The sequence below is a fragment of the Lactuca saligna genome, chromosome 6, assembly GCF_052625555.1.
Source record: "Lactuca saligna cultivar CGN05327 chromosome 6, ASM5262555v1, whole genome shotgun sequence".
Taxonomy (NCBI): Eukaryota; Viridiplantae; Streptophyta; class Magnoliopsida; order Asterales; family Asteraceae; genus Lactuca; species Lactuca saligna.
Window position 1 is genome coordinate 61,848,152 of NC_136422.1, and position 19,792 is coordinate 61,867,943.

The 19,792-nt window shown below is 38.1% G+C and overlaps 1 long non-coding RNA gene across 1 annotated transcript; it reads right to left on the reverse strand.

Moving 5' to 3' along the window:
* Positions 1-1,898: 1,898 nt before the first annotated feature.
* Positions 1,899-3,709, reverse strand: LOC145001442 (uncharacterized). The gene is made up of 3 exons (XR_013661591.1): positions 3,475-3,709; positions 3,194-3,365; positions 1,899-2,155 (listed from the first exon to the last, which is right to left on the reverse strand). It is a non-coding gene; the product is annotated as an uncharacterized LOC145001442 (long non-coding RNA).
* Between the last annotated feature and the right edge of the window lie 16,083 nt (positions 3,710-19,792).

A 19,792-nucleotide genomic window follows, 5' to 3' on the forward strand; every position in this document is an offset into this window, starting at 1 on the left:
CTTCGATAATCTATGGTACCATTACTTAGATGCAGCCATGATAAAAAGAGATTGAATTAATTTATTTCCATCAGGATAAGGTTAAGAAATTATAAATAAATAATTATCATATTTTGTTCCCATGTCCATACAATGATAACAAGAGTTCATGATGTTAATCTTGTTATATGGTGTCAAGCCCACACAAGAGGGAAGCATGCATATACATAACATAGGTGTGTTTTAGTCATATTAAAGATAGAGTAAATTACTGAAATCGTCCTTGTGGTTTGGTTAAAATTGCATATTTGGTCCCTAACTTTTATTTTGCACTCGGATCGTCCCTGTGGTTTGATTTTGTTGCATTTTTCGTCCCTGTGGTTTGGTCAAAATTACATGTTTGGTCCCTAACTCTATGTATGTAAGGGACGGAAAATGCAACAAAATCAAACCACATGGACCAAAAATATAACAAAATCAAACCTCAGGGACGATCAGAGTGCAAAAGAAAAGTTAGGGACTAAACGTGCAGTTTTAACCAAACCATAGGGACGATTTCAGTAGTTTACTCTTAAAGATATTTACTCAAAAGGGGTAATAAAGAGGATCATTACTGACTTACTGTAAGACCTATTGATCATGTTAGACCTTCCACATCGGTTCTTGCAAATGAAAATTGCAAGTCCACATAATCATATTTCAAATTCACCTAAGCTCTTATCTTTCTGAATCTGAAAACCTTGCAAAGGCATATGGTCCCACAACTTACTTAAAAATCTAATTTTTTTGGTTTTATGTGAAGTATTTTACTATTAAAAAATGATATGTGCTACTTATTATTTACAAATTAGATTTATGTATATAATAATTATAAGTTAGTAATAAACTTTTAGTTTAATATTAACTAATACTAAATATAAATATTTTAGATATAAATTAAAAAAATACATATTAGATGTTTGATGTGGCAGTGGGATCTTTTGAAAGATAAGTGTTATTGAATTTATCTAAAAGTTATTGTAAAAATTGGCATGGTACATTTGAAAGACTATGTATTATTGCACTGATGTGAATGACCTTATAACTCAATCAAAGGGTATTATGGGGAATAGCAAAATTAGCTCAAACATGCCAAGTGTCTTTTAAAACAAACAAAAGGTTACAATTACGCCATCTGACATAGTTACATGGTAATGTGTTCGAAAAATACAATCTTTGTATCAAGTATAAAATCAATCCTAGATGTATTCATCTATAAGAGCTTAAAGTATGAACTCCAGTCTCCTAATAATACACATTCATAATCACATATTTGTTCTACTTTTAGTTCAAATCATTTTTAGAAAATGATCATTAAGGGATTTGATTTCAATGTCATAAACAAAACAAAACCTCAAAAGAACATGTTTCGATTAGTGCTATTTGTAGATTTCTCTCATCCTAATGATATACCACCATGAGAACACATCCTCTACGAATCATAAAATACTTAACATATAATGACAGGTTATCAATATTAAAGCAACAAAAGCCGAGATTTTTTTTTTTTTCCAAAACTAGGGTCGATTTATAAACCATTTGCAAAAGTAGGGCATTTCAAAATCTCTTTATAAAAGTAGGGTCAATTTAGTTGGTAGGAGGGTGGCAATCCTCGATCCAACCCGTAACCCGACACTGACTGAACACAAAAAATAAACGGGTTTGGGTTGGGATTTTTGATCCGCCAACCCACAAACCCACCAACCCGTTTATTTCATGGGTTGGGTTGGGTTATCTGTTTGGGTTCATGGGTTGGGATTTTTCCAAAACTAGGGTCGATTTATAAACTCACCAACCCGTTTATTCAAAACTGATATATATATATATATATATATATATATATATATATATATATATATATATATATATATATATATATATATATATCAGTTTTGAGTATTTGATTATCGTTTAATCGTTTTTCGAATTCCAAAACTGCAAAACATCTTCGAGTCGAATTAAAGTGCTTAGCCCCTAAGAATCCCCTAATCAAAAAGAAATTCAGTCTTCAATCTCCAAACTCACGACTTCGTGTCTCCCGTCTCCTCGATTGAGGCATCGAGTCAGTGACTGTCACAGTGTCGCATGCCACTCATCTTCTCGTCCTCCGGCTGTCGCACACCACTTGTTGTCACTCCTATTTATGACTTTATGTTAAATATTTAAGACTTTTTGACTTCATTTGATTTGTAATTTATAATTTCATTTTAAAATGTGTTGCTTATTAAATGGGTTACGGATTGGGTTCGACCCACTGACCCACGAACCCATATACTTATACGGGTTATATGGGTTGGGTTGGGTTGATGTTTTCAACCCGCCAACCCACCAACCCATATATTATATGGATTGGGTTGGATCAATGTATTCTGACCCACCAATCCGCCAGCCCATGACCCGTCAACCCGAACTCAACCCAATTGTCAGGCCTATTAGTTGGCCCATTGCAAAAATCAAAAAAAATTTTATAGAATTTTCATTTTCAACCTCTACAACTTATATTTTCAACCCTTTGACTTCTATGATACTTTTTATTTGTATCTTATACTTTAAATATTTATGTTTACTCTAATTATATGTTATCATAAATATAGATAAATTTATGTGTTATTTCTACCATATTACCGGTAAAAAAAATTCATTAATATATTTCAATTGATATCAATATCTAAGCATATATTAAAGTGGTGTCAATATATTACTTTTTCTTCAATCTTTTTAAAACTGTTCGTTCCATTTAGTTCACATCGTTCCATTTATTGTATGCTTTTGAATTTGTGTAAAACATTATTTTTTTTATGTTAAAACTTTTAAATTGTTAATATTTTTTTGTTAATCTAAACATGAAAAGTTAAATTCAAAAGCATAAAATAAAATTCTTAAAATAAACAATAATATATCCAAAGACTATTTTTATATATGGTTAAAAATATAAATATAAAACCAAAACTGAAATGCCAAATTAAATAAAATATGACAAAACATATTTTTTATCCGATACAAAGAGTATTTTTATATATGGTTAAAAATATAAATTCACCCTAGTTTTGTTAAATAAAAGTTTTGCTAAATAAAAATAAAAAAAAAAAAAGTCACAAAACCCCCCATTACGAAAAATTTATCATATCTAATGCTAATACAGAACTATAGGAAGTGATTAAATATTAATAATTACCTAAGTGAGGGATTTTCCATGGGTTTATGAACAAATACGAATGGATGAGATATTTGGTACTTCTTGACATAGGTGCTTATTGTCCTCCACCTATTTCAAGAGAACCATGAAATAAGGGAGTCCTAGAGGAACATGATTTCTTCCTGATTTTTCTCCAAACCTTGGAAGAACCCTGCAACAAGGAAAAAGATATAAATAAATAAACGAATAACTCTGAAATTTAATAATTGTATTCAAAAGGTAATAAGATAAAATAACAAGAGAGTGACAATATAGCTAACCTATCACCAAGGTGGAGATTTCTTGAGCTTTTAGAGTCACAAGGTGGAAGGTTGCAAAACAAGGGAGTCTTACATTCTGGGATCTTAAAGGTTGTGAACGCGTTGATATCTGGTTCGGATTGTGGGGGAATTATTTGAAGTTGGGGAGGAGAGATAAGGATGAAGATGATAGAGAGAATTGTTTCATAGAAATAGAATGGTTTGAGTGGGGTGGCATTAATGCCAAACTTTGACGAAAGTACCCTGGAATGGTATTTTGATGTGGGATACATTTCATCTACAAAGTTAGTTGGTGTTTGGGATTGTGGTTTAAAAGTGTTTATTTACTTATTGGTTTTTTGAAAAGCTAATAAGCTAAAAAAAAGTGTTTGGCAAACTCAAAAGCACTTTTCAGAATGGTTTTTCCATAAACTTTAATAAACATTTTTTAATAAGCATGGAAAACGTGGCTTTTTGAAACTGTTTATGGCTTTTCTGCCAAAATAACTTCAAAAAACATTTTTTAAACCAAACATTTTTTAAACCAAACACTTTTTAACTTATTGATTTATTGGCTTTTTCACTATAAAAACTTATCCAAACACTTTTTAAAAAACTCTTTTTACCACTACTATAAGTAAATAAGCAATTTTGTGTTTGGGAGTGATTTTTTAACTAGAAAAGTGCTTTTAGATAAAAGTGCTTATTTGCTTATAGTGGTGGTAAAAAGAGTTTTTTAAAAAGTGTTTGGATAAGCTTTTACAGTGAAAAAGCCAATAAGTAAATAAGTTAAAAAGTGTTTGGCTTAAAAAGTGCTTTTTGAAATTATTTTGGCAGAAAAGTCATAAGCAATTTCAAAAAGCCACGTTTTCCATACTTATTAAAAAGTGCTTTTTGAAGCTTATGGAAAAGCCATTCTGAAAAGTGTTTTTGAGTTTGCCAAACACTTTTTTTGGTTTATTAGTTTTTCAAAAAACCGTTAAGCAAATAAGCACTTTTAAACCACAATCTCAAACACCCCCTAAAAACACTTTTCTAGTTAAAAAAGCACTCCCAAACACCCTCTTAATCTACAGCTGCGACTCATATGGCTCTTATTCGTTTTTGTTATTTTAGTGTGTTTTTTTTTTTAGTTTTGCCTTTTGTTACATCTACTCTATTTTAGTTTGTTTTTTCCATTTTCTTGTATACTTTTATTGGTCCAGCTTCCACTGATTCCTTTTTAATATGGTGGCAATTTGACCTTTCACCAAATGAGAGAGACAGAGGTGAACGTGAATTACGAAATGTTCTTAACTTCTTATCTTTCATTTTTTTTTTACTAAAATGGTATAGGTGTAGTTTTAAACGTATTTAGGTAGTTTCAATAATGTAGTGATAGTTTTCAAAAAAAATGTTTTTTCTTTTTATTGTTTCTAACATACTCTTTTGACTTTTTTTTGAACTTTTTGTTATTATTTTTTTTTTATTAATGTTTATCAAAAAAAAATTACAAACACAAATATAACCAACAATCTTTTAAGTACAAAAACCATAGATTCTTATAAAATATTAGTTTAAATCAAAATAAAGGAAGGCATATTAAAAAAATAGTTTGATTTATTAGTATTCCATAGATTCACCCAATATTGAAAATAAAAACTATTCCTAATCAATTAATTGTTCCATAGATTCACTCAATATTGAAAATAAAAACTAACAACACATAATAATAATAACAATAAAAATGATAGAAATTATACTAATACCGATTACGAAATGAAAACAGTAAAGCTCCTTGAAATCGTCACTTCTTGTTGCTTAAAAAAAACTTCATTCATAATCCAAGTATTAATACAAAAATCAACCTAACCTAATCTAATTATAAAAATAAATCATCACAATAATAATATCATGAAAGATATATTAAAGTTCAAAAAAAATGAAGCAGCAAAAGAAAAGAGACACCACGGGGCGCCGTCCCTTCTTTTTCTTTCCTGCTGGCGAAATTTTTTTAAAATGGAGATGCCATAGTGCTGTTTTTCTTTCTGCGCAATTCATAGCACAAGACAAATGGGCTAATAAATTGGGCTTTTGAAATATTAAGTATTGGGTTGCTATATGGGCCGGTAAATTATGCACTATTGGGCTTTTTGATGCTGACAGCTTTGTGTCCTGATGTTCACAAGGCCAAAAACTATATCAAAACTAGTTCGCATCAATTTCTTTTTGGTGAGGACGAAGATTAATGAGTTATGAAGACTCCTGTAAATTTCCAGCTCAATCGGACATCGTTTGCCCATCCGTCTAATCGCTTGAAGAAAGTCGTGCAAAGCTGTCAAAATTCAAAAAATTAATTTATATCGCTTTGTTTTTCTTTTCGCTTCTGGATTTTACTACGATACTTCAATCGTGGTTGCAAGGAATTTGATGTGCCTTTAAAGATGCTCCAAAATATCATTTTGCTCAAACAAATTTACACAAAATTAGCTTAAACGAGTAGAAATATTCAAAACAATAAATCTAATGATTTAATGCAAAAAGAATATTAAAAATGCTAAAAGTAAAAGAAAACGATTGTTAAATATATACAAATAATGTAACACCGTTAAATTTCAAACAATTTTTTATTTAATTTTAATAAAAACATTTCATTTCCAAATCATTCCAAAATCATATATCCAATAGTTTTCATCAAAAACAAAACAAATCCAAATTCCAAGGTCTCGAAACATGTCATCTACAAGTGTGTACGGATCATGTCGGCGCTTTCCCGCGATCATCACTGGTACCTGAAACACATAACACACAAATGGTAAGCATAAATGCTTTGTGAGTTCTCCAAAATACAACGTACAACACATACGCCTTTCCAGGCCATAACTCCATAGGATCTTCCGATCCAAGTGTCTTAGGGGATTTCCATCCCATAACTCTATTAACCTTCCGGCCCATACTCTGTTGACCTTCCGATCCATATCATCATACTCATATCATAACATGTGACATCCCCATTTTTCACGGCCAGAAAAGACCAATTTGTTTATGCTTGTTTTTAAAATCAGAGTAATATTTTAAAGAAAACGGTTGTGGAATTTGTTCCCAAAAAAAATATGATAAAATTTATCAAAACGTTTCTTAAAGAGAATGTATTTTCATTAAATAATAAAACCTCGGGATATCATGTTCCGATACAGACCATAAGCATAAACAATATAAAATAGACCTTACAACATTTATTTATAACTACTGATCTATAATCCAAAATCTCTCGTCAAGTCCACCAACTTATTCTCTTGTGCCATTACCTGTAATGCAAAGAAAACTGAGTGGGTCAGGCTTGGGAGCCTGGTGAGCAAATAGGGTTTTCAACCCACAATAATATAATTATTATATTCAATCATCAAACAATCAACCCAATTACCCATTCCCATTATCTTCTTTTAATTTTCCCTAAAGATATTATCCTAAGGGTCATCTCCTATATCATATTTACCGCTCATCTCCTTACATCTTATATCCTTATATGCTTGTTCCTAAGAACTTTTCCTAAGAATCATCGCCTACATTGCATAGACAATACTAATTCGGGGATCACTCCCTCAATATATGTCTAGTAAGGGTTAGGGTATCATCGCATGATTACGCAGCCACAACATCGCCTGGACTCGTAAATCATAATAAGGGTTAGACTATCATCGCATGAATACGTAGCCACAACATCACCTGGACTCGTAAATCATAATAAGGGTTAGACTATCATCGCATGAATACGTAGCCACAACATCGCCTGGACTCGTAATTCATAGTAAGGGTTAGACTATCATCGCATGAATACATAGCCACAACATCGCCTGGACTCGTGATTCATAGTAAGGGTTAGAGTATCATCGCATGAATTCGTAGCCACAACATCTCCTGGACTCGTAATTCATCACCTACAGGTTATGAGCTTGTTGGTGTTTCCACGGGGTCATCTAGAATAGTCTGTGGTCGCCATCTATACTCTGGTAGATGACTACATCGCCAAATTGCCACATCGCCGGTCAAGGTTATGGTATCTCCTCTCATCTCACATCACCTATTTATCATCACCTATCTATCATCACCTTTCTATCATCACCTACTTCTCATCACCTAATTATCATCACCTATTTCTCATCACCTAATTATCATCACCTATTTCATTTAATTCATCTACCCATGTTCTACCCAACATATTTGTAGATATAAAATACATATACATATTAACTCATTTAACACCTATATAAAACATCCATTCCACACTCATCTCAAATAAACAAAATATATAAACACATAGCACGTATTTCATAGTAAAGACTTAATATTTATGTGTTAAAAGAAAGTGATCACACACTCACACGTATAAACAACAATATATATACACATAGCACGTATTTTATAAAATACTTCATATCTATGTGTAAGATGAAAGTGACTACACACTCACTTGATTAGAAGATGATCGGACAGCACTACGGCTCTTCAAGTAGATATTCTTCGGTAAAACCGGGAGCACTTCACACACCGGGTTTCTCGCGGGCAGAGCTTCGGCTCGGAAACTCTTTTCTTCTCGGGATCTTCGGGCTTCGAGACTTGCTTCGGGTCTCGGGGTTGATACCGGGACTTCGGGGGTACTTCTTTGCACGTAAATCGATGTAATATGGGAGAGAGATGAGAGAATGAGCAACCAAACTCGGATGACCCTTCAAATCTATTTATAGGGCAAAACTGGCCCTTGCCACGTCGTGGAACCTTTTACCACATCGTGGGCTTGGTCGTCACTGCATGCATCATCCCAAGTTGCATCTGGGGGACTCCTGGAGGTGTCAGGAGACTTGCCACATCGTGGCACTGCTTGCCACGTCGTGGTCTCTAACAGTTTTGGGGTTTCGCGCCCCGAACTTCAGAAATTCATAACTTTCGCATACGAACTTCGTTTTCGACGTTCTTTATATCGATGCGAAGGTGAGATTATGATCTACAACTCTCGTTTAGACTCTATTGGCTAATTTTGACTTTATTTTTAATATATTATAAGTATATTACTTATATATTATCTTTAGTAGGCCGGGACAGGAAAACTCCGTTCGAAATGCATAACTCCTTCATCTGAACTCCGTTTTCGTCTGTCTTTTTATCGTTGGACTACTATCGAAGAAATATTTGACTCTCGTTTAGATCACTAAGGATAGATATCTATCTACCTTAAATTCACTATTTACGTCGCGTTGGGTCGCGCTGGGTCATGCCGGTTCTGTCGCGAAACTTCGACAGGTCATAACTTCTTCGTTATAACTCGGATTTTGGCGTTCTTTATATGCACGGAAACCTTGTGACATATAATACAACTTGGTTAAGATTAATCCTTCTAAATAATCTTCCATCAAAAAGTCATTTTTGATGCTTATCGTCTCTAAGTTGACTAGCTCGGATCTACGGGCGTTACATAACATATCACATATATAACATGCATCACATAAACATCATACACATAAGACCTTCTGGTCACACCTAGCTACCCCATCGGGTATGGAATAGTGAGAAGACTCACCTCGCTAATGTCGGATAATTACTCGAGCTCGATTCCCCGATGTATCGCCTCCTATAACATAAGTACATCTCTAATTAATACCTTCCTGACTTAGTTTGACTAACACTATTAAGTCAAATCTAGTCAACCCTGGTCAACGGTCAACCTTTGACCAGACTCATCGAGTCTTGCATAGACTCGTCGAGTCCATACGTAAACTCGAGTCCTTTGAATCCCTTCTGACTCACCGAGTCACTCACCCAACTCGGCGAGTCATCCACTGATCTGAATCACGGGACAACCCGCTCCAACTCGTCGAGTCTGATCATGGACTCGGCGAGTTCGTTTCATGCACAACCTCAAACAACCTTCTGAGGTCAGATCTATTCCTCTAATCCTTAGATCTAACCTTTCCAAGCTCAATAATCACGTAAAGTCTCTATCTTGATGTACATGCAACAACTATATGACCATATATGATGATTTAGCCCCAAATACCACAACCCATGGTCATAACCTCCATTGCTCTCCATAAAGCTTGATGAGTGAGGCTCTCTGGACCTCTATGGATACCGATCCAAAGCCTCATCACCATAAAGGGACTATTGGACATCAAATCAACCTAACAAAGGGCACAAGAAACCCATAATCCATATATACTTCATAAATAGAAGATGAGATGAATTTGATACCTCAAATGCGATGATCTTAGCTTCAAATCCACAGAAGAACAACCTCCTTTGCTTCTTCTTGGCTAGGACCTCCTTCTTCTTTCTAAACAACACCACAAAGGTCAAGAATGGCTTCCTTTCTCTCTCAAAACGCTCAAGCATTCTAAGGTTTCTCTCTATGGACTGGTAGCCGCAAATGAAGGCCATAAGGGCATTTAAATAGGTCTCAAACCTGAGAAATTAGGGTTTATTTCGTCAACTCTGACTTGGCGAGTCACTCCCCTGACTCGTCGAGTCCCCTCATTAACCACATCATCCAGTCGCGACCAAACTCAACGAGTCTAAGCACCAACTCGTCGAGTCACCCTACATAAATAAAGAATTGCAACATAAATCAATATAACTGGAAAACTGGGTATTACAATTCTCCCCCACTTGAATCAGACTTCGCCCTCGAAGTCTTGCTCAACAAATAACTCTGGATATTGTTCTCACATCTCTAACTCTGGCTCCCAAGTCAGCTCGGACCCCTTCCGATGTTGCCACTGGACCTGAACTAATGACACCTCCTTGTTTCTCAAAACCTTGATCCTCCTATCCCGAATCGCGATTGGCCTTTCAACATAGTTCAGGCTCGCATCCACCTGAATGTCCTCTAATGGAACCACTGCCGACTCATCGGCGATACACTTCCTCAACTGAGATACGTGGAACGTATCATGAATCTGACTCAACTCCGCAGGTAGCTCCAAACGATACGCTACCTTGCCCACCCTGGCGGTCACCCTGAAAGGACCAATATACCGAGGCCCCAACTTGCCTCTCTTCCTGAATCGAATCACACCTTTCCAAGGTAAGACTTTCATGAGAATAAAATTACCCACCTGAAACTCGAGCTATGACCGTTGTCTATCTGCATAACTCCTCTGATGGCTCTGGGCTGTCATCAACCTCTGTCTAACCTACTGAATCTGCTCAGTGTTCTATAGTACTATCTCTATGCTACCCATCACCCGCTACCCTACTTCTCCCCAACAAATGGGAGTATGATACCTCCTCCCATATAACAACTCAAAAGGAGGCATATCGATGCTCGAATGATGGCTGTTGTTATAGGAGAACTCAGCCAAAGGCAGGTACGTTTCCCAACTCCCTCCAAAATCTAATACACATGCACGAAGCATATCCTCAAGAGTCTGAATAGTCCGCTCACTCTAACCATCGGTCTAAGGGTGATAGGCAGTGTTGAAATGCAATCTCGTACCCAACTCCTCATGAAACTTCTTCCATAACCTGGAAGTAAAACGTACATCCCGATCCGACACAATCGAAATCGATACCCCATGCCGAGACACTATCTCCCTCACATACATCTCTGCCAACTTCTCTGCAGAAGATCTCTCACTGATAGAAAGAAAGTGGGCACTCTTTGTCAGTCGATCCACTATCACCCAAATCGCATCGACACCCCTTGGAGTTCTGGGTAACTTGGTGATGAAATCCATAGAGATCTGTTCCCACTTCCACTGGGGAACCTCGAGTGGCTGCAATTTAAAATGCGAACGCTGGTGCTCAGCCTTAACCTGACGACAGGTCAAGCACCTATCTACAACCCACGTTACATCCCTTTTCATGCATGGCCACCAATAATCTTTCTTCGGATCCAAGTACATCTTGGTAGCCCCCGGATGGATCGAGAACCTTGATCGATGCACCTCCTCCATCAAGATGCTACGTGCCCCACCAATAAACGGCACCCAAATACAACCCTGAAATGTCATAAGCCCTCGGCTATCAGTCACAAACTCAGATACTTGTCCAATCACCCGCTCTTTCTTACGGTTCTCTGGCCTTACAACCTCAGTTTGAGCCTCTCGGATGGCATCCAACAATGGAGTCATCACAGTCATCCTCATACACATACCTCGGATCGGGGCACTCACTTCCCTCCGACTCAAGGCATCAGCTACCACATTCGCCTTGCCCGGGTGATACAAGATCTCACAATCATAATCCTTTACCACATCCAACCATCTCCTCTGTCGCATGTTCAAGTTGGGTGGATCCATCAAATACTTCAAACTCTTGTGGTCCGTGAATACGGTACACCGAACCCCATACAGATAGTGGTGCCAAATCTAAAGGGCGAACAATATTGCCCCCAACTCCAGATCATGAGTGGGATACCTCACCTCATGAGGCTTCAGCTGCCTCGATGCATACGCTATCACATGCCCCCTCTACATAAGCACTACGCCTAACCCAGATATTGATGCGTCGCAGTAAACCACAAAATCATCAACTCCCTCTGGAAGGGATAACACCGGGGCTTCGCAAAACTTCTGGCAAAGAGTCTCAAACGAGGTCTGCTGCTCTGGACCCCATGTTGGGTCAAAATATGGTTTATACTTTACTTTTCTGGGCAATTGTATTTTTCTGTAATAATTATGAGTTTGTGGTCATGTTTACGGCTGAGTTTACGGCCATAAACTCATTTACGACCCATTTGTTTCCGGACCATGTTCCTCTAGTATAAATATAGGTATTAGGGTGTAAGGAATTGATTGATGAACCCTAAGGAGTTTACGGCCATAGAGAAGAGAGTTTACGGCCAAAGAGCATTTTGTGTGAATCTTTTGTATTGGAACTTTAATTCATATCAATTGATACGAAGATTCATATTATTCTTCTTCTCCTTCTCTACTATTTTATCTGACATCATCCGTTTGATCGGGATTCCGTACCATCAAACGGAGTTGATTGATACACATGCAAATTAGGGACTTACAATTGGTATCAGAGCGGAACCAGTGTCAAAGACGTCCTATAGTTGCGATTTTGCTCAAAACGATATTCACAGCGAAAGAAGGGTTTTATTCCAGTTGAATCTCGTGTGTTCAGAAGTTCACGGTACTAGTTTACGGCCGTAAACACCAAGTTCACGGCCGCAAGCTATTCAAGGCTCAAACACTGCAAACGTTTTTCTTCTCCAGTAAATTGAGTTCCTGATTTAAGACTTTAATAATAATATTTCACTGAAATTTAATTCTTAAAACTGAAATAAACTTTTAACAGGAAATCATTGGTCGTAAATCGATTATCTGAAAATCGATTTTAGATAAATTGCGACTTTAATTTTCAGTTTCAGAATTAAATATAAATATATATATATATATATATATATATATATATATATATATATATATATATATATATATATATATATATTCACGGACCGTAAACTCGGAGTTTACGGCCGTAAACATCTCTCGACAGTAAAAAAAAAATTAAATAGAAAATTAAGTTTTATTTAATAATTAATTAACTTTTAAAAAAAATGGAATCACAAAATAACAACCAATATCAAGAACTCGATGTTGTGATGGGTACAACCACGCGCATTCCAAGGCTTATGTCCGCTGATGGTTTCCCTGAGTGGAAATATAGAATTGAGAAGTATATAAAGATGAAAGATTTTAATATTTGGAAATGCGTCATAAAGGATCCGATCAGAATCACCACCACAGTTGGGGGCAAGTGGTTGAAAAGAAAATCGAAAATTATACCGATGAAGATTTCGAGTCCATCGAGGAACAAGAGAAGGTATTGGCTATTTTAACTATAGCTCTCTCACCGGACATTGCACAAGGTTTTAGAGAATACACTTCTGCTAAAGCATTCTGGGAGGCACTGATTGAGGTATATGAAGGAAACGAGGATATGCGAGAAAGTCGCCAAGACATGTTAAGGCAACGGTTTAACATGTTCAACTATGTGCCCGGAGAGACTCTTGAAGCCCAGCTGCAACGATTTACAAATCTCAACACAGAAATGACAGTGGCAGGGATCTTCTATACAAAGTCTGAGATTAACAAGAAGCTACTGAATGCCCTCCCAAAATCTTGGGACATGAATGTAGCAGTCATCAAAAAGAATAAGGATCTCAATCGCCTTTCTCTAGCTGAAGTGATGGCAGTCATCAAAGCATGTGATATTGATGACAAGCAACGAGAAATGAATCATGTCAACTCATACTCAGCTGCAAATCTTGGCATTTCATCTAACAACGCTCTTTCTTCCTTCTCTTATTCATCTGCAGGTTTATCCTTCACTGCTTCTCCTCAAGCTCAGATGATTTCTCATCCATCAGCTCCCTCTGCATCAGTCAAATCCCAGCCACAAAATCAATCACTCATGGCTGTTTCATCTTCAAATGTGGTTTCCTCTTCAAAGGGAAAGGAGTGTGAAGAAAACCTTGTCTTTGCTACAGGCTTAGTAAATTGCTACAATGAATTTGTAGCTGGGGAGCTTCCACCTTAATTGTCCTTTGCAGATCTTGATCAAATTCATCCTGAGGACGTTGAGGAAATGGACATCACATGGCAGATTTCCATGGCAGTATTTAGGGCAAAACAATTTGCCAAAAAGACAAGGAAGAGTAATTGGGGAATGAGCGCTGATAAGAAGGTTGGATTCAATAAGGGAAAGCTTCGGTGCTTCAATTGCCACAAGTCAGGGCACTTTGCTCGTGATTGCCCACATCCCAATAGGAGAGTTAATAATGACAGAATGATGGTTGCAGTTGGGAACAACCGAAGCAGTGGTCAAGTAAACAATGAAAAGGCTATGGTTGTGCAATCTTTCGACTGGGATGATCAAATACAAGCTCTCAACTTATCTGGACCAGAAAATGCTCATTTGGAACAGGTAAGGGATGATGCTCCAACAGGAGTTGTAGCAGCTGAAGACAATATGATGGATCTACAGTTTGCATTGATGCTATCCTCTTCCCATCAACCTACTTCGTCCAAGGTAAGTCTCCCATCATTCTCTAAGGCTTGTATAGACTATGTAAAAACTCTACATGACAAAATTGAAACATTAGGTAATGAAGTAGAAAGTCTTAGGATTCTTCGTGAACTTAATGATAAGTTAATAAGAGACGTAGAAGACCTTAGATATGAAGGGTATCAACTTCGAAAAGGACAAAAACCACTTACAGCTCAGTTGGAATCGAAAATTAAGGACTTCAGGAGACTTCAGGAAGACTATAGTAACAAATGTGAAAACTATGATTATGTAGTCAAACAAAATGCTGAGCTAGTGGCTGAAGTTGAATCTTTGAAAGGAAAGTTTGAAACCGCCAAACTTGATGTTAGAAAATATAATTTTTCAAGTGAGGTGGTTGCAAATATGATAGACCAAAGCATGCAGTTTAAAAGGAATCAATCAAAAGGTCTAGGGTATAATAATGTACCCCCTCCCTTCAATCATTCATATGTGTCCAAGCCTTTGTCCAAAGAAGAAATTGCCAATGAATCATTTATGGTTTATGGCAAGCCTCCAGTTTTATTTAGGGATGATTTATTAATGTTGAAAGTACTAACATTTCTACTTCTCTTGCAGATCAATCCTTAAATCAGTCAAAGAACGAAATTGAAGGATGTGTTTCTGATAATAAAACTGAGTCCAAACCTGAAGTTTTCATTTTAAATAAAGACAATTCTTTTTCAAATGTTTTAAGTGACAATAGTTCTTGTGGTGTTTTTGATTCTTATGATACTATTTCTGTTTCTCATGATACTGTGGTTGTTACTTCTGATACTGTCATAAATGGTTGTCAAATGTCTGATACAGATTTGAACAATTTGGTTGACAATTTGAATGTTTGTGATAAAGATGTTAAAACACCGCTAGTCTCACAATCCTCCCCATCTAACACGCCCTCTCTTTCTTCACAACCTAATAATGTTGCTTGTTGTTGTGGGAAAAGCAAGGGTGTTGGTTGGGAAACCAAATCTGATCAATGCAGTACAAGTTCCAAAAATAACAAGTAGATTTGTTTTAATTGTGGAACTAGTGGCCATATTGCTAGAAATTGTGTTAATCGAATGTTTGTGATTCATAATCTTCCAAGAGGGGAGAACGAGTTCAGAGGAAGGTCTTTAAATATAAATTCCTCTAGAAGTCGCTCTCGAAATGATGATTGGGCAGATGAACAAAATAGAAAAAGGGATATTTTTCACAGACATAAAAAGGTTTTTAATCACCATGTCCCAAGCAGTCTGCCAAAAAAGAGCATAGCCACGCCAAGGTCAAGCTCATCCCAAAGTAGTAGTGGATCTTCAACCAACTCTGGTAGAAGTCACACATGCTTTGAGCAGACTATCAAGCATAAAATGACAAAGTTAACTGAGACATTCAGAAAACCTAATTACAAATGGAGGCCCAAACCTGCTCCCAATACATCATTTGTGTCCTCAGAGAAGTTTAAGTGCAATAAATCTGGAAAGGCACCGGGATCACCCAGTAAGAGCATGACCTGGGTGCCCAAATCTAATTAAACCCGCACATTTTGCAGGGACAGTTGCGGGGAAATGTCGTCAGACCCTGGTTCGTCGATGGTGGCTGTTCCCGGCATATGACGGGAGATATCACCCAACTGCACATCATTCAATCATTTAATGGGGGTATGTCTCTTTTGCGGGTGGAGATGGAGGGAAAATCACTCAAAGAGGAACCGTTTCAAATGGAGTTCTAAGTTTTGAAAACATGAACTTCGCTCCCGAGTTGAAACACAGTTTGTTAAGCGTTTCTCTGATTTGTGACAAGGGCTATTCTACGCATTTCACTGACAAGGAATGCATGATCTTAAAGCCAGGCTTTGTCATCCCAGAAGAATGGATTCTCGTAAAATCAAAAAGGGATGGGAAGGCCTATATCATTGATATGAATAGCAATCTCCCAGAACAAGTTACTTGTTTATTCTCCAAGATCTCCGAGCAAACTGCAATGTTGTGGCACCGAAGATTAGGTCATGCTAATGCCAAGAATCTAAATCGTCTTGCGAAGAATGAGATGGTTCGTGGATTTCCTGTCAAAGACTTTATTATGTTTGAAAAATGTGTTTCGTGTGCTCAAGTAAAGCATCATCGAAAGCCGCACTTGCCAAAACAGGTTAACTCAATCAGTCAAGTTCTTCAATTACTTCACATGGATTTGTTTAGTCCAGTGAACATGCTAAGCATCAATAGAAGCTCTTACTGTTTAGTTGTGATTGATGATTTCTCTCGATTTACGTGGGTTTTCTTTCTATCCAACAAAGTTGGCGTCACTGAATTGATCAAGAAGTTCATTGTACTTGTTGAGAATCAGACCAATCATAGGGTGAAGGTGCTTCGTACCGATAATGGAACAGAGTTTAAGAATTCTGTTCTCAATCACTTCTGCGTTGAAAAGGGTATCCTGGGTCAATTTAGTTCAGCTCATACACCTCAACAAAATAGTGTTGCTGAAAGGCGGAACAGAACACTCAAAGACGCTGCAAGAACGATGCTGTGTGACTCAAAGCTACCAGTTTTCTTTTGGGCTGAGGCAATAAACATTGCCTGTTATGTTCAGAACCGGGTGGTTATCAACAAAGCTCAAATGAAAGCCGTCATTCAGTCATTTTCGAGTATTTGGCTGTCCTTGCACCCTTCTTCACCTAGATGCCAACCCGAAGTTCAATGCCAAAGTCGATGACTGTTATTTTGTAGGGTATGCTGCTCGCACCGCTTATAGAGTCTATAATAAGAAAACCAAACAGATTATGGAATCCTATGATGTGCGTTGGTTGGAAGAAAATGAGACAGATGCAAGAGTGGGTCCGGATTGGCTGTTTGATTATACGTCACTTTTCAAATCCTTAAACATGTATTCGAATGATGTATCTAGAACTGGTTCGCATTGGAAGAGCATCTCTGAAGATGAAGACGAAGAAGTTGTGTACAAGCCTGTATCTAAATCCTCTGCTTCATCAAAAGGGAAAGCTAAAGCTTCACTTGAGGGAGAGACCTCTGGTTCGCGTAAGAAAGAGCCAGCTACTTTTTAGGGGGAACTTGTTGGGTCATTTAAGAAAAGAAAGCTATAAACCAAGGGGTAGATTGTAGGGTCAAAATATGGTTTATACTTTACTTTTTTGGGCAATTGTATTTTTCTATAATAATTATGAGTTAGTGGTCATGTTTACGGCTGAGTTTACGGCCATAAACACCTTATGGCCATAAACTCATTTACGGCCCATTTGTTTCCGGCCCATGTTCCCCTAGTATAAATATAGGTATTAGGGTGTGAGGAATTGATTGATGAACCCTAAGGAGTTTACGGCCAAAGAGAAGAGAGTTTACGGCCAGAGAGCATTTTGTGTGAATCTTTTGTATCTGGAACTTTAATTCATATCAATTGATATGAAGATTCATATTCTTCTTCTTCTCCTTCTCTTCTATTTTATCTGACATCATCCGTATAATCGGGATTCCGCACCATCAAACGGATTTGATTGATACACAAGCAGATTAGGGACTTACACCCCATGAGAATGAAACACCTTTTCTGGTCAACCTAGTGAGTGGCACTGCAATCTTGGAGAAATCCTGAATGAATCTCCGATAATAACCGGCCAACCCCAGAAAACTCCTGATCTCGGTAGCGGACTTTGGCACTTCCCAACTCATCACTGCCTCAATCTTGGCTGGATCAACCAATATCCCATTCTGATTAACGAGATGCCCCAGGAACTAGACCTCCCGTAGCCAGAAATCACACTTGGAGAATTTGGCATAAAGCCTCTCCGATCTCAACACCTCAAGAACCTCTCTCAAGTGCTCCTCATGCTGCTCCTAGGATCTAGAATACACCAGAATGTCTTCAATGAACACGATCACCGATCGATCCAACATCGACCTACATACTGTGTTCATGAGATCCATGAATGTTGATGGTGCATTGGTGAGCCCGAAAAGCATCACCACGAACTCATAGTGCCCATAACACATCCTGAACACCATCTTCTGGATATCCTCATCACGCACCCTCATCTGATGATATCCGAACCTCAGATCAATCTTGGAGAACCAAGATGCCCCCTGCAGCTGATCAAATAAGTCATTAATCCTCGGCAACGGATAACGGTTCTTAACCGTTAACTTGTTCAACTCCCAGTAATCAATACACATCCGGTGTGAACCGTCCTTCTTCTTAATGAACAGGATCGGTGCTCCCCAAGACGAGTTGCTTGGATGAATAAACCCCTTCCCCAACAGCTCCTGCAGCTGTGAGGATAACTCCTGCATCTCCGGCGGTGCTAAACTATAAGGCACCTTAGCGATAGGGGCGGCCCCGAGAATCAAATCGATGCGAAACTCCACCTACCTCTCGGGAGGCACACCCAACAACTCCTCGGGAAATACGTCCGGGAACTCTCGCACTATCAGGACATCATCAAGCAAACTTGGCCTCCCAGAGGCCTCCCATGCATCCATCACATAGGCTACGAACCCCTTACAGCCCCGGTGCAAACTCTGCCTCGCCCTGGCAGTCGAACAGAATGCTAACCCACTACGAGTCCCCTCACCATAAACTGTCAGCACTCCCCTACTAGTATCTCGGATCATCACCAGTTGGTGCTCGCAGTCTATTACTGCCACAAATCGGCTCAACCAATCCATACCCACGATAACACATACGTCCCCCATTGCAATCGGGACCAGATCTATCGGAAACCCAACGCCGAAGATCTCAAGTACACACCCTCGAATCACATCTGTGGCATACAATGCTCGCTCGTTAGCCATAGAAACACGCAAAGGTCTACTCATCTCCTCTCGTTAGATATTGATGTGCTTACTGAATGCTAATGACACAAAATACCAACTCGCACCCGAGTCAAATAACACCAAGGTAGGTACAGAATTCAAAAGAAAAGTACATATGCATAACATAATATAAACACAAGATCTTATTACAGCATAAATAAATATGAACATAATACATACCAGCCACGACGTCGGGTGCTGCGCGTACCTCCTCCGCTGTCATCCGGAACGCTCTCCCTCATGCCTTTGGCGCCTCGGCCTTCACCGGCCAACCCTCAATATCTCGCGTAACAGTAGGGGCAGATCCCTGCGGTGTCCCCTGTGATGTCACCCTCAACTGTGGACACTCAGCTTGCCATTGTCCGGTCTGATTGCAATGAAAGCAAACTATGAACCCCTTGGGGCAATCCTTGGCGATATGTCCCTCCTTGCCACACTTGTAGCAAGCACCAGACCTACAAACCCCCTCATAACCCTTGCCGCACTTCTCGCAAGTGTGG